The following is a 13,565-nucleotide window of genomic DNA, read 5'->3' as shown; positions in this document are numbered from 1 at the left end:
AATACAATGGCTGAATACAAGCCACAGCATTTAGTTGGAGAACTACATAATCACGACTCCTAAAATTTATATCATGTAGTTCCAGTTTGGGTTTTGTTTATGCTCAGTGTTTAGTCTCGATATTTAAAACTTCCGCCGCCCGAACAGGGACTTGAACCCTGGACCCTCAGATTAAAAGTCTGATGCTCTACCGACTGAGCTATCCGGGCTCTGGTCATGGTGGCTTCAACGTATTTAATTCTCCATCAAATCTGTAGTTCAACTTCTAAAAGCGAAGCTCCCTAAAAATGCAATAACACCTAGAGTAGTTTTGTAGTTACAAGGATTTATTATTTTCCTGCCTCCCATTTTTTTAACGCAACCATCTATGCAGTCATTTTGTTAGTGTTGTGATCACAGACTGTATATAAAATATGTTAAGTAACCACAATAACCTCAGCAATTGCTTTTTAATGCTGTGTTCCAGATACCTCAGAAGCAGTGTTGGGTGTAACGCGTTACTAAGTAACGCATTACTGTAATTAAATTACTTTTCCACTGAAAAAGTAGAGTAACTGATTACTGTTCATTTTTAGGTATTTTAATTACAGTTACTTACAATGTACTTGTGTTACATTTTAAAATAATTAAACTCACTGAATATCATTATTTAATTTCAATAATTTATCTTCTAAAGGTCAGTTGTCATGACTGAGGACACAACATGTTGATAATTTAGTGGCTTGTCAAATAAAAGGTAGCCATGATCCAAACCTTTTTGGATAAGTGAAATCACGTTACAATGACCTGTTTTGACACTTACTATGCCTATCAAGCATTTACTGCTGGGAAGCAGCTGTTACGTGACACTTCATTGTATCGAACAAGCAAAGAATTCTGAAAAATATAACTTGTCAAGCCGCATTCCAGTAATCATGTTTTTGGTTTAATCATTATGCTTGTAGCAGAGTGCCAGTATGTCATGTGTGTTACATGACAGGTTATTATTTTCACATACACAGATGCTCAGTGCTGCTACCAGTGGTGATTAAATTTAAAAAAACAAACAAACAAACAAAAAACAACAACAACAACAAAACCTACAGTATATCACTATATATATGTGTATATATATATGTGTGTATATATATATATATATATATATATATATATATATATATATATATATATATATACATACATGTTTGTTTAAGTTTAGAAACTGTTTCTTTAACATATATTCCTTATGTGACCCCTTAAAGTTAATGTAAGATGCCCCCAAACCCACAAGATAGGCCCCTTCTAGGTGTAGGTAGTTAGACAGGTTCCCATTCAGGAGGGTTTAGAGGCTGCTAAAGGTGGTTTGCGTCTTGCGGCTGTAATGCAGTGGCTATGTAATGCAACTACTAGACTGGATCCTGCAGTCTTTAAAAGAAAGGGCCTTCTGTTGCCACTGATGTATGACATGTTTGATATGATGAATGCAGACGCGGGGAAAATGTTGCTCCACTATGGGCTCATTGGATCTCAATCCAGTTTGGATCCATGTGCAACCCAAATATTTCATACAGAGTTTCTTTGTGCATTTACTATGGGCAACTGTGTGTGTGAGTGTAGGGGGGAAAGAAATAGATAAACTCTCGCCAGAGACTAAAATGAGGTTTTTCAATTTGGGCAGCAGAATAAAATCCATACGCCACTTAATTTCATAATTAGAGTTGAAGCTGAACTTAAGGTCAGATCATGTGCCCAAGTTTCTCGTGTAATCATGTTACTGTCTGACTGTTAAAAGGGAGGGAGGGTGGGAACAAAAGCAGTTAGTTTTCTTACATCTTCTGGACACAGAGGAGCCCTCTATCAGAACTGCACTACTCATATAGCATTTTTGTCATAACTCAGTTGTCATGTACATGACAATATATGACGTAAAACCACAGAAACCTTTGTAGGGCAATTTGCCCTGGCAGCCTTTATGAGATTTTTATTAGTATAAAATCTAAAACCAAATCTTATATGTTGTTAAAAGGGAAAAAACTAAAAAACTATGTGTAGAGCTGATGTTCACTGAGTATTAGCTGAAAAAAAGATTACATTCACTTCTTTTAATCTTATTATTTATCTGCTCTTTAATTTGCAGTTTACGGTACGATCTGATAAGTCAGTATAGCTACAGCCACACTAATGGTTTTGTGAGGCTGCGTCTTATGTCAACTCTCAAAATATATCAAATCAAATCAAATCACTTTTATTGTCACATCACATGTGCAGGCACACTGGCACAGCACATGCGAGTGAAATTCTTGTGTGCGAGCCCCACAAGCAACAGAGATGTGCAAACACAACAACACAAACGAGCAAAATACAAGAATGGCCAACCTGAAACTAATAAATATATGTACAATATATAATAGTGTATGCATTTCTGGATGTGTATACTAAATATTTTCCTACGTGTGTGTGTGTGTGTGTGTGTGTGTATACACATTTTTACAAATTAAATAGTAAAAAAAATAAATAAATAAAAAAAATAAATAAATAAATAAAATATATAAAATATACAGAGTTGAATATGTGCAAAACAAGTGGCATTTATATACAGTGTGGAGTGCATAATGTTGAAGTTCCAGTAGTGAAGCTGAGGTGTCTATGACGTGTTCAGCAGTCTGATGGCCTGATGGAAAAAGCTGTCTCTCAGTCTGCTGGTATGGGACCGGATGCTGCAGAACCTATATATATAATCAGAGGTGTGGACTCGAGTCACATGACTTGGACTCGAGTCAGACTCGAGTCATTAATTTTATGACTTTAGACTTGACTTGAAAAAATGTTCTAAGACTTGTGACTTGACTTGGACTTTTACACCAATGACCTGGGACTTGAATTGGACTTGAACCGGTTTACTTGAAAAGACTTGATATTTTACCCCAAATATAAAACTTAACATGCATATTATATAGAGATTGAAAATGTGATGTCATTCAGGGGTAAAACTGCAAAGGATTCTGGGAACTCGTGGCAAGAGGTACTAGCGCACGCAGGCTTTCAATTGAAATCAGTCACACAGCGATAAAAAGAAACACAAAAATGTCAAGAAGCCGTTGTATCATTAACTGCAATAGCCGGTCGCATGACAGCCACGGGAAGCCGACGGGTAAAGAGATCGGTTGTTATCGGATTATGACGTTGAAGAGAAATTGTTCAAGCCATGTTTCCGAAGTAACAAAGAGGCGACGGATGGCCTGGATTTCAGCCATTCAAAGATCAAATATAACGTCCCAGAACACTCCAGCTCACAGGTTAGTCTGCTCCAAGCATTTACACGAAGGTCAGTGTTTTTTAGTAGTTAATACGTCATTTTCATAACATAATTGGTGATATAGGTTACAAGCAAGTCTGGCGCTGAACAGAAATTGTCGCGCTATGCTCCTTTATTTATTGTGCATAAATAGTGAATTGTCCTGACACAATATTGCGTTTCGCTTCTGTTATTATGGTACATTGACAAAAACATATACTTTTATTCACAGGATAAAACAGTTTTTTTGTATCACTAATTGCCCAGTGCGATTACAGCATACAGTATTATTGTCACTGCTACATTTCTGTGATGGGTACCAGAAATTATTTCCACTACTGACTAATTACCGTTGAGCTCAAAGGTCCTATTAATAAACGGTTAACGAATGTGTATTTATGACGACGATTTGTGAGACTGGTAAACTTATGATATGTACGATGGTCTTTCGTTCTACACGGTGCGTTTCAAGGTCCTGCACCCATCCGTCGGTAAACTGTACCTGGACTTGTTGCAGTGACCTGAAGTTACTAAACTTCATGAGTGTGTGCACTCACTCCAAGAACCGTATAATTATAAATATGCATATAAATATGCTACGATGAGATAGCTGACTTCATCTAACTAGCAAATGTTGTCCAGGCTACGTTGGTGATGCAGTTTTTTTTAATGTGTATGATATTTTTGTCATGCGATTTTAAAGCTGGTCCTACAACCGCATCCAAGAATAACATGCAGCGTATCTCAGAACTGTCGGTGAAAATTATTCTTGGAGCTAGGTTTAATTGAGCTGCATTTTATAGAGGTGCAATTTCACAATTTGTGTATATTTTCTAAGTTCACTATTTTGTCATGTGTTGAGAAAAACACAGATTTTAAAATTACATGGTCTAATATTTACATTTAGCATATAACTGCAACATGCTTTTTTTCGGGGTTTTTTAAAGACTCGAAAGGACTTGAAATTCAAAGTTTAAGACTTGTGACTTGACTCGGACTTTTACACCAGTGACTTGAGACTCGACTCGGACTTGCCTGACATTACTTGAGACTTCACTTGAGACTTGAGGATAAAGACTTGAGACTTACTTGAGACTTGCAAAACAATGACTTGGTCCCACCTCTGTATATAATATATATATATAACACAGGAAGTGACAAGTGACTTATCGAAAGTTGAAGAACTCACAGTCTTAAGTGTGGAATGCTTTACACCTTCATTCACAGTGGTCACACTCGTGGCTATGTAACAGCTATGTTAGAGGAGGATACTTTGTCAGTAGAGACAGCGAGCTTAGTGCTAACTAGCGTGCTAACAGTGGCAAGTTTTTACAGTTGCTGGTGTTACATGTGTTGGAATATAATTATGGTCTTTACTCAAGAAGAACTTAATGTTATGTAAATATATCATTTTCCTGATGTTCTCAAAGTGCGGAGGCTACCATGAATTTGTGATCGGACAAACATTTGTCATTTTATGCAATTTAGAAAAGGGATTTTTATTGTGACATGCATCAGGCAAACTTGCACGTGGTGATCAGCCATGCAAACCCATGCAATGAAGCTCCCAGTGCATAGCTTTTGTGCCGATATTAATGCCAGAGGTGCCTCAGCACTTCACTCTGTAACTTTATGTGGTCTGAAGCTTTGTGGCTGAGTTGCTGTGATTCCCAAACACTTCCATTCTGTAATGAATACCACTTAAAGCTGATCATGGAATATCTAGGAGAGAAGAAATTTCACAAACTGACTTGTCGCAATGCTAGCTTAAATCCAGTGAGCCCTTTACAATGACTCTTTCTTTAACAAAAAATTACAAACTCCATGAGCAAGTGTTTGATTTTGTGACACTGAAAACACTTGAATTCAACGATTATGCAGTGGGGTCCAATTTTTCTTCTCCATATTGTGTATTTTAGTTTTGGTGAAACTAGTGTTGATCTAACCTATGTTGATCTCCCTGAAGCCATCCGGCTATAGTAAGTTGCCCTGCCTCCAGCTCCCTCAATTTCATGATAACTCAGTCTAACCAATACTGTCTGCAACCTATTTAACTATCTACTGTACTGCTCTAATGATACACAGTAAGGTAATTAAACCATGATTCACTCCGCGTGGGTCCTTATTACTACCTTTATGTGATCTGTCCTGCTCCCACAGACTGCTTCTTTATTGGGACATCTTTGCAAGGTTGTGCATTTACTATGTCCATTACTATTTACAAAAGTAAATGCGATTTGCCTCTTAACACGATCTTTTGCATAGTAGGAAGACCTGTCTCCCAAAAGTCTGTCTCTACAGCAGTAAGTTTTGACTCTGCACAAACTCTTCAAACTAGACAGGCCAACCCTTCGCACAAGCCGAGTATAGATTTTTTTCTTTGCTGTCTGTTTGTGAGGAAATGTATTTTCGGTGTGTTTGTGTTGGCTGTCAGTGCAGAGGCAAACAGCGTTCGGTGGGTGTCTTCCTGCTGGTTTGTCTGGAAATAGTCAAATACAAAGTTAGTCTGACCTTTGAGAGCAAACTTTTTTTGTGCCTCTTGGTTAACCTCTGAGCACAAACACGATAACAAGAACAACAAAAACGTCTTGAAAAAAATGACAAATCGCGTACAGAGCGTGCAAAGCAATCCTGTGGCCAGTCGGTTATTTTATATGCAGACTGGGGATTAAACCTACTGCAATTATCAGGATTTACTCGGTTGCTTAATATTGCTCTTGTGTTTCCCCTTTTGTGATGGTAGCTGATTTTAGCCAACTTAAGCTAACTATTTCGATACATTGAATAATACTTTTCCTGTCCAATCACTATATGACGTTATTTAACTATATGGCATGTTGGCACATGATTGCTTTGGTTCAGCAAAAGTGTTGTTGTCTTTGTTTAAACAACCAGGGGCTCACTTTTAGGGTATATAGGATATCTTTAGCTCTTATATCTATCCAACTGCAGTAATTTAAAGGAAGAGAAAAGGTCACTGCCCCCCTGAGTTGACGCCAGAGGTTCCTGCACCCACTGTATTAGGGAGACAGTGACTGTGTAGCTTGGCGGAGGCCATATTAGGGTGCTCCCTTATAAAGAAAATTGATTTGGGGAAACCCTCTCTGAAGTAATCCCTGGCAAGGTCTGTGCACCATATAAGGAGACTAGTTTATATGCTGTATATAGGAAATACAGGTATTTGTGTATGACTGTGCAGTAATGTGCAGTTCTTTGGCCACCACAAGAGCAATAAATGATGTGTTTACTACAGAAAATATGTGTATTTTACTCTGAATACTGACTCTTTTTTTGCAGAAGAAGAAGAAAAGCAGACCTTTCACACCACTGCTGTGCTTAAAACACATCGGGAACGCACATGCTCAGTAAACACATGAATGATCAAACAACTGTTTGATCACCTGGGCAGCTCAACTTCTATAATTAAGACAAATGACATACGGACAGACATGCCTTTACCACTTATACAGTTTACCTGCAGTATTTCCAAGAACACAGTTCACAGGGATTATACGGCCTGAAATCGTGTGTTTTGTTTTGTGGAGATAAGATAGATGTTTTCTTTTGTACACGAGTGAAATTTATTAGGGTAATGCCAGTTAAAGTTTAACCATTTCCAGGGCACTGGGTTTATGTGTGGAGCACATGTGACACTCGCATAGTCACTCATTACAGAGATAACCACGCTGTACTCACGTGCTGCCTGGCATCTTTAAGCCCTGATTAAACTCCAGGATGGCTGGCATCTTTTTTTGTTGTTGTTGTTGTTGCTAATTTTATTGTTCCGATTATATCGATTGTAGGAATTCAACCTAGGAAGAGGCTACAATGGAGAAGCCATCCAAATACCCAAACTCCACTTAGCTCACTGCTGATTTATGGGTAGGTAGGTATGTGGTTGAAAAGTTGGCTTGAACAGGAAAGGAAGAAACCGAAACGGTGACTAACATGACAAAGTAGTCTGAAAGCAAAATGCAATCGAAAAAGCAGAAGAAAACCAACAGTTTTCATTGTTTTTAACAATGGGATCCTCTCTGCTACAAAGAAGTGTAGGGATCATGGTTTTCATAGGTCGGCCTCAAAGTTAGCATTGTCCTGGTTTGTTTGACAAAGGGCTAATTGGTTATTCTCTTATGCTTTAAGAAATAAAAAGTTACGACACATACATGCTTTATTCAACAAGATATTTTCCACAAACTTACTCCAAGTTTATGATTTCTGGAGAGTGAATACAGTCAAAGGAGATAAAACACTGAGTATAGTACAGTTATATAACATCAACACCACTAATTCCCTGAATTCAACATCATGACTTTGAATATCCCACGCAATTTCAAGTTTGATTTAAATGGTAAATGGCCTGTATTTGTATAGCGCTTTACTAGTCCCTATGGACTTTGCACTACATTCAGTCATCCACCCATTCACACACACATTCACACACTGGTGGTGGCAAGCTACATTGTAGCCACAGCTGCCCTGGAGCGCACTGACAGAGGCGAGGCTGCTGGACACTGGCGCCACCGGGCCCTCTGACCACCACCAGTAGGCAACGGGTGTCTTGCCCAAGGACACAATGACCAAGACGCATGTTACAAGTTATATACACAAGTTACAAGTTATAACACATTATACAAGTTTCATTGTATAACTGGGATATTTACTTGTGTGTTTTATGTGGTAAAACAAGATGTGAAAATGTCATTCATGTACCTGAAATCACATTCAAAACAACAAATGAGTTTGAGAAAAGGGTACAGGAAGTGCAAAATACTAACTTATTTGTCATGGTCCTGGGTTGTGTCACCCAGTGTTTTGAGTTTCATTGTATTTGGTTTTTCATTGTTTATGTTTTGGTCCATTTAATCATCGTTAGCTCCTAGATCCTCAGTTATAGTTCCTCCTTATTAGATCCTTTTGTGTCTTCACCCCCGGTGCTTTAGTCTCCTTTGTTGGTTCGTGTGTCTAACCTGTCCTGTTTCATGTCTGTGTGGTTCACGTTACCCAGTTCGTGTCATGTCTGCATCTTGTCATGTTCATATGTTAAGTTCTTGTGTTGGCATTACTAGTTAGGATTCAGTTGAGTTTTATTCTAGTTTCGTTTCCTATAACTTCTAATTTATAAGTCTCTCTTTGTGCTCAATGTTTCATCTCCACTTCCCTTTTCCCTCTGGTTGTTCTACAGTGTTCGCTCTCTTCGTCAGTCCACCATGTTAGTCTTAGTCTGTCATGTGTTTCATGTTGTCACGCTCGTGTCATGTCAGCATCTCGTTATGTTTCCTGTTTTATTTTGAAAGTCTTGTTTCTATGTTCATTGTGCTTAGTGTTATTTTTCCCTGTGCTGTCATGATATTCATTTGTGTTAGCTGTTTTCCCATGTGTTTCCACTTCTCCTGATCACCTCCTGTGTGTATTTAGTCTGTGTGTTTTCATTCTGTCTTTGTCGGGTCATCTGTGTTACCTTCCTCCATGTCTTGTCATAGTTGTCATAGTTGATTCATAGTTACCACAGTCCTCATAGTTTTCCCAGTTTAGGTTCTAGTTTAGTTTTTGCCACTGTCCTTGGTGCTTTGTTTTCGGTTTCTTGTAATTTTCCATAATAAAGGCTTGTTTTCCATTTGAAACTCAAGTCAAGCTCCACCTCCCTTTGTGTGACATTTTTTTGATACATGCTCAATCATCCAGGTAAGGAAATCCCAGAAATTCGGTTCAGTTGTCTGGGGCGATTTCAACATCAAATTACTGATAATATATTAATATTGTACTGTTTTTTTTTTTAATTGACAGCCATGACAAATGATGTAGTCATGTTGACTTAAACATATTTAACTTTACTACTGAACATAAATTTATTATGTAAATTTAAAGTAACTATATGTTCAAGGCTTTAGCTAAGCATTAGCTAAAACATTAGCATTAGCATTCATGCTAATGCTGCCCAAATCAGCCGTTCAATTATCATAAAAGTATTCCAGGTGCAATTATGCTCGGCACTCTAACATCAATATGTTAACAAGTAAATAATTTTCAATGCTAACACATAGTTTCAGTGTTTATCGTGTTCACAGTCTTAAGTGTGTGTTTTAACCTGCTAACCTTTTCAAATTTGGTTCTACTAGTGGGACTAGATAAAAGTCCTACTTTTATCTAGTTTAATTGGGGGAAAAAGAAAACAAGAGAGACAGTGTTATATAATCTCCTCCATTCACATAGCAAGGAATGAAACCCGTGATTCACTGAAAATCAATCTGGGATGTCAGGAATTCACACACACTGCAGTCTCTCAGACTCAGTGTGTCTCTTGCCAACCCATATCTCATGATGTTCACACACACACACACACACACACACACACACACACACACACACACACACACACACACACACACACACACACACACACACACACACACATCTGATCCCCAAGCCTGATTTGAATTCTTATAAAATCATATTAGCACAGCCTTAGCATTACTGTAAAAAAAGACACACTCAAACATAGTACACATTTGCTCAGTTAACTTCTTAAAGGTTTTCACGTGGCAACACAAATGCGCACACATGAGCACAGACATGATATTCCCAATCACCCGCATAATCCCTGTCATCCCCATCCCATGACTTCCATTGGTGCAGAGTAGAGTGGGAAGGAAACTGTTCAAGTTAAGTGGTTGCACGTTCAACAGCTCTGCTCATATGACTGCCGTACCTTCAGATATTACTGCAGAAGAAGCAGGAGGAAGTTACAGACAATGAGCCACTGAGGGCCTGAGAGCTTCCTCCAAGAATGCTGATCCAGTGGCTAACAGTCGTTTCAGCTTGTTCCATGAAAACGTTTTCAAAGGAAAGGGTTATTGAACAATGGTGTAACCGAATTTGGGGTTACTCATCTGTTGTATTAACAAACACACTGAAGTGAGGGCAAGGAAGTGCCTTCTTACATCTACATATTAGCTGTGCAAGGGTCACCTCAGTTTTTTCTCTCCTTGCAATTGTTTTGGTTGCTAGGACGTTGCTCTGGCAGTTTCTATTTGACTTGTATACAAACTAAGAAGACTGTGAAACATGCAACACAAATTGGAAAAGAAGATGGTTCTGCCTGGTGAATATTCGCCTCTTATGGTTTGTGTTTCTTCAAGTTTTATTACGACTCAGCTACTAGTTAGTGAGTGAGTGCTTGCATATAATTTGGCATCTTCCATGCAAACTATTGGCGATCAGGGTATCCAAAGCAATCACAAGGTGGTTTTTAGCGTGGCAACTCCTTTGTGACTGATTTCGCCTAGCAACTGTGAGCCTCTTGCCGGAACCAGAATAGCAGAATTTTAAATTGTGGTTTGGCTCTAGTTACAAGAAATCCTCATTGAATAGGAGTGAATGGAGCTAAAAACCTGCTTCCAGACAAAAAACAATGCCACTGTATTTTAGTTTCAGAAAGATCAAGAAAGATATTGATTGCAAAATTGGCATTTTGGCTAACTTATGCTAATTGGTTGATTAAGGATTTATGACAAGACATGTCCCTTGATCAGTAAAAAATGACAACTACACTAAACATTAAGAGCAGAAGATTAAAACAATAACAGATCTGTAAGAAACATTGACCACAAGTGAATGCCATAAAGGGGATGTTGACACTGGAATGTCCCTAAAACTTCCACAAAGGTATTTTCCGGCAGCCAAACCACTGCAGATGATCTAAAAATAAAACTTTTGATGAAAAAACTTTTGAATGAAACTTATTGTTCTCTCAACCACGAGATAAAAGTGTGATTATTTTTGACTTTTAATTTAACTTAACTTTATTTAAAGATCTCTAGGATCCCTTTCATTCTTGACTATCTCATGATCACCGCCTAGTAAGACCAAGAGTGGGAGTTCTCCCTTGTCGAGAATGTATTTTTTTATACTCATTTTCTTATATTCTTTATCTTCTGTACAGATATTTGATGAATATAAATTCGATTGCGGCAAAATGTAACTTTTCACTCTTAAAACATATCGATGTATCCACTAAATCCACATCACATTCAGCGATGAACTGACTAGTGTGTTTGTCTTGGTAGACAAAGGCTGAAAACACTGAAATAAACAATGGAGCTGTGAGTTAAGCAGGTAAGCAGACTGAAAATGCGTCCTGAAATAAGATGTTGTTATCAGCAAAAGTCTCAGCGTCTTGCCTCGGCCGAGGCTGAATGCGAGTTAAGTCATTGCAGAATTCGTTAACCACATGAGCAGACAGTGGTGTGCTGCAGGCAGGATGACACTGATTAGTGGCAGCCAGACGGCAGCGCTGCAGGACACTGGCAGCAGTAGTCTAGAAAGAAACGGACCATTAACTTTGAACCAATCGTGTCATTTTTTAAAACTTTTCAGTGGTGACATTTTCATTTAAATCATAAAGGAAGTGTTATGGCACTTTTAGAACGGCATCAAATATGTCTGACTTTGGCAAAATAAAACCAAAACAAAAGAAAACACACAATAAAAATAATGTTTAAATTTTGATATTTCTCAATAGAAGTCTGAAAATAACGCATAACAGTGGAATCTTTGTGCTTTCATTTAGTTTAAACTGTGGCTGCTGTTGTTTCCTACATAAGAAGAATTTAAAGTTTGAGTTAATGTCATTGGTGCTGGTGATTTTATAACGGCTGAAGTAACTTAAATTAATTTCTGAATGTCATTAACTATCTCTGCATGTTGACTTTTGGACCATTCATGCTTATTCTTAGCATGCTTCAGGCTTACCTTTACAAAGTAACCCCTCATATTATAGCCTATGATTAAGGCTGTAATTCCCCTGTAATTAAAAGGAATTTCAATGACCTCAAAGCACATTGTGTGCTGTCAGTCTTGTGTGCTGAACAATAACATTCAACATTTAGTTAAATTATTTATGTTATTTACACTTAATCAGATTATTGTGAGTGTCTTATGTATTATGTTGCTCTCTTTTATTTGATATTACATATTAATTATATTTAACTACAGATACTTAATTGTATGCAAGCTAGAGTAAGGGGGTAACAAATCTGGTTTCTACAGGAAACAAATAAATATGCTGTTAGTAAATTAAGTACTCCATAAGTAATTTTAAGTACTGCATAATTTCTAGGTAATTTTGCACAAATACAAACAATATTTCTCCATTTTACATTATAAGTACACTGTACTTTTCAGCGTGGAGGCTGTATTATGAAGCTTAATTTTGCCTAACTTGCAAGTATGTTTAAGGAAAGGAGTGTCTCTTTTCCTGTGAAATACTTAAAACTACTTTTGAAAGTTACATTTGAACAGTGATTGTGAAAGACAAAGAAATTAAGTTGGACTTGTCTCTATCATTAGAAGGTCACACAGGACTGCAAATTTTAATGATATTTATTTTTTCTTGTGAGCTGTGGGAGGAAACTAGAGTAAACAGAAAGAACCCACGCAGACACAGTGGGAACTATTGATATTCTAGGGCAGGGCTGTCAAACTCATTTAAATACCGGACCACATACATCCCACTTTGATCTTAAAGGACCAGTGAAGCGCTCCCTTCTGTCATTGTAAAGAAGATGAACTGTGCATTTAATGCCAGAGATATCTTTATATTAGAAAGGAAAGAGCAATTTCAACAGCATGTCTGGATTTCCATGTGATAAAGAAATAGTGCTCTAAGCATGACTTTTTGGCCTTAAATTGTAAAAAAAAAAAAAAAGTTCCTCTCTGTGAAAAAACATTTCTATAAATAATTTCTGTAAAATTACAGAAAGATTTTATAGGAGTTCTTCTATAAATCTTTCTGTAATTTTAAATAACTTGAACATTATTGTGATTTATCTACTACTTAATTACTTTGGTGAAGTATATTTACGATAGAGGTCTTTATCTGTTGGGAAACCTGTAAAACCTATTAATATACATGTATATTAATAGGTTTTACATTTAACTGCAGTTAAATGTAAAAACTATTAATATACATGTATTTTTTTTTCTTTTTTTGTGTCCCGTTTGGATCTTTAGCCATCAGAATTGTTGTCTTAAGGCCAAGAAAGATGCCAAGCGGATTTATTTTACCAAGTGGATCATCATGGCCTTGCCATATTGGTCCATTTGATTGACCTTTATTATAATTATGAATTTAATTTATTTTCAGTTCCTACAAACGGGACAGACATGACTGGGGGATAGGACAGGGAGAAAGAATGAAAGAAAGAGTCCAGTAGATGGAGCCGTCGCGCTACGCTTTTGACTGACTTTACACATTTGTTAAGTTAGAGAAAGAGTGCTAAATTAAAGCCGG

General features: G+C 37.4%; 1 non-coding gene across 1 annotated transcript; it reads right to left on the bottom strand.

Moving 5' to 3' along the window:
- Positions 1-136: 136 nt before the first annotated feature.
- trnak-uuu (transfer RNA lysine (anticodon UUU)) lies at positions 137-209 on the bottom strand. The gene has a single exon. It is a non-coding gene; the product is annotated as a tRNA-Lys (tRNA).
- Positions 210-13,565: the final 13,356 nt, after the last annotated feature.

The sequence above is a fragment of the Maylandia zebra genome, linkage group LG14 (assembly GCF_041146795.1).
Source record: "Maylandia zebra isolate NMK-2024a linkage group LG14, Mzebra_GT3a, whole genome shotgun sequence".
Lineage (NCBI taxonomy): Eukaryota > Metazoa > Chordata > Actinopteri > Cichliformes > Cichlidae > Maylandia > Maylandia zebra.
This window is presented reverse-complemented; position numbering and strand designations above follow the sequence as displayed.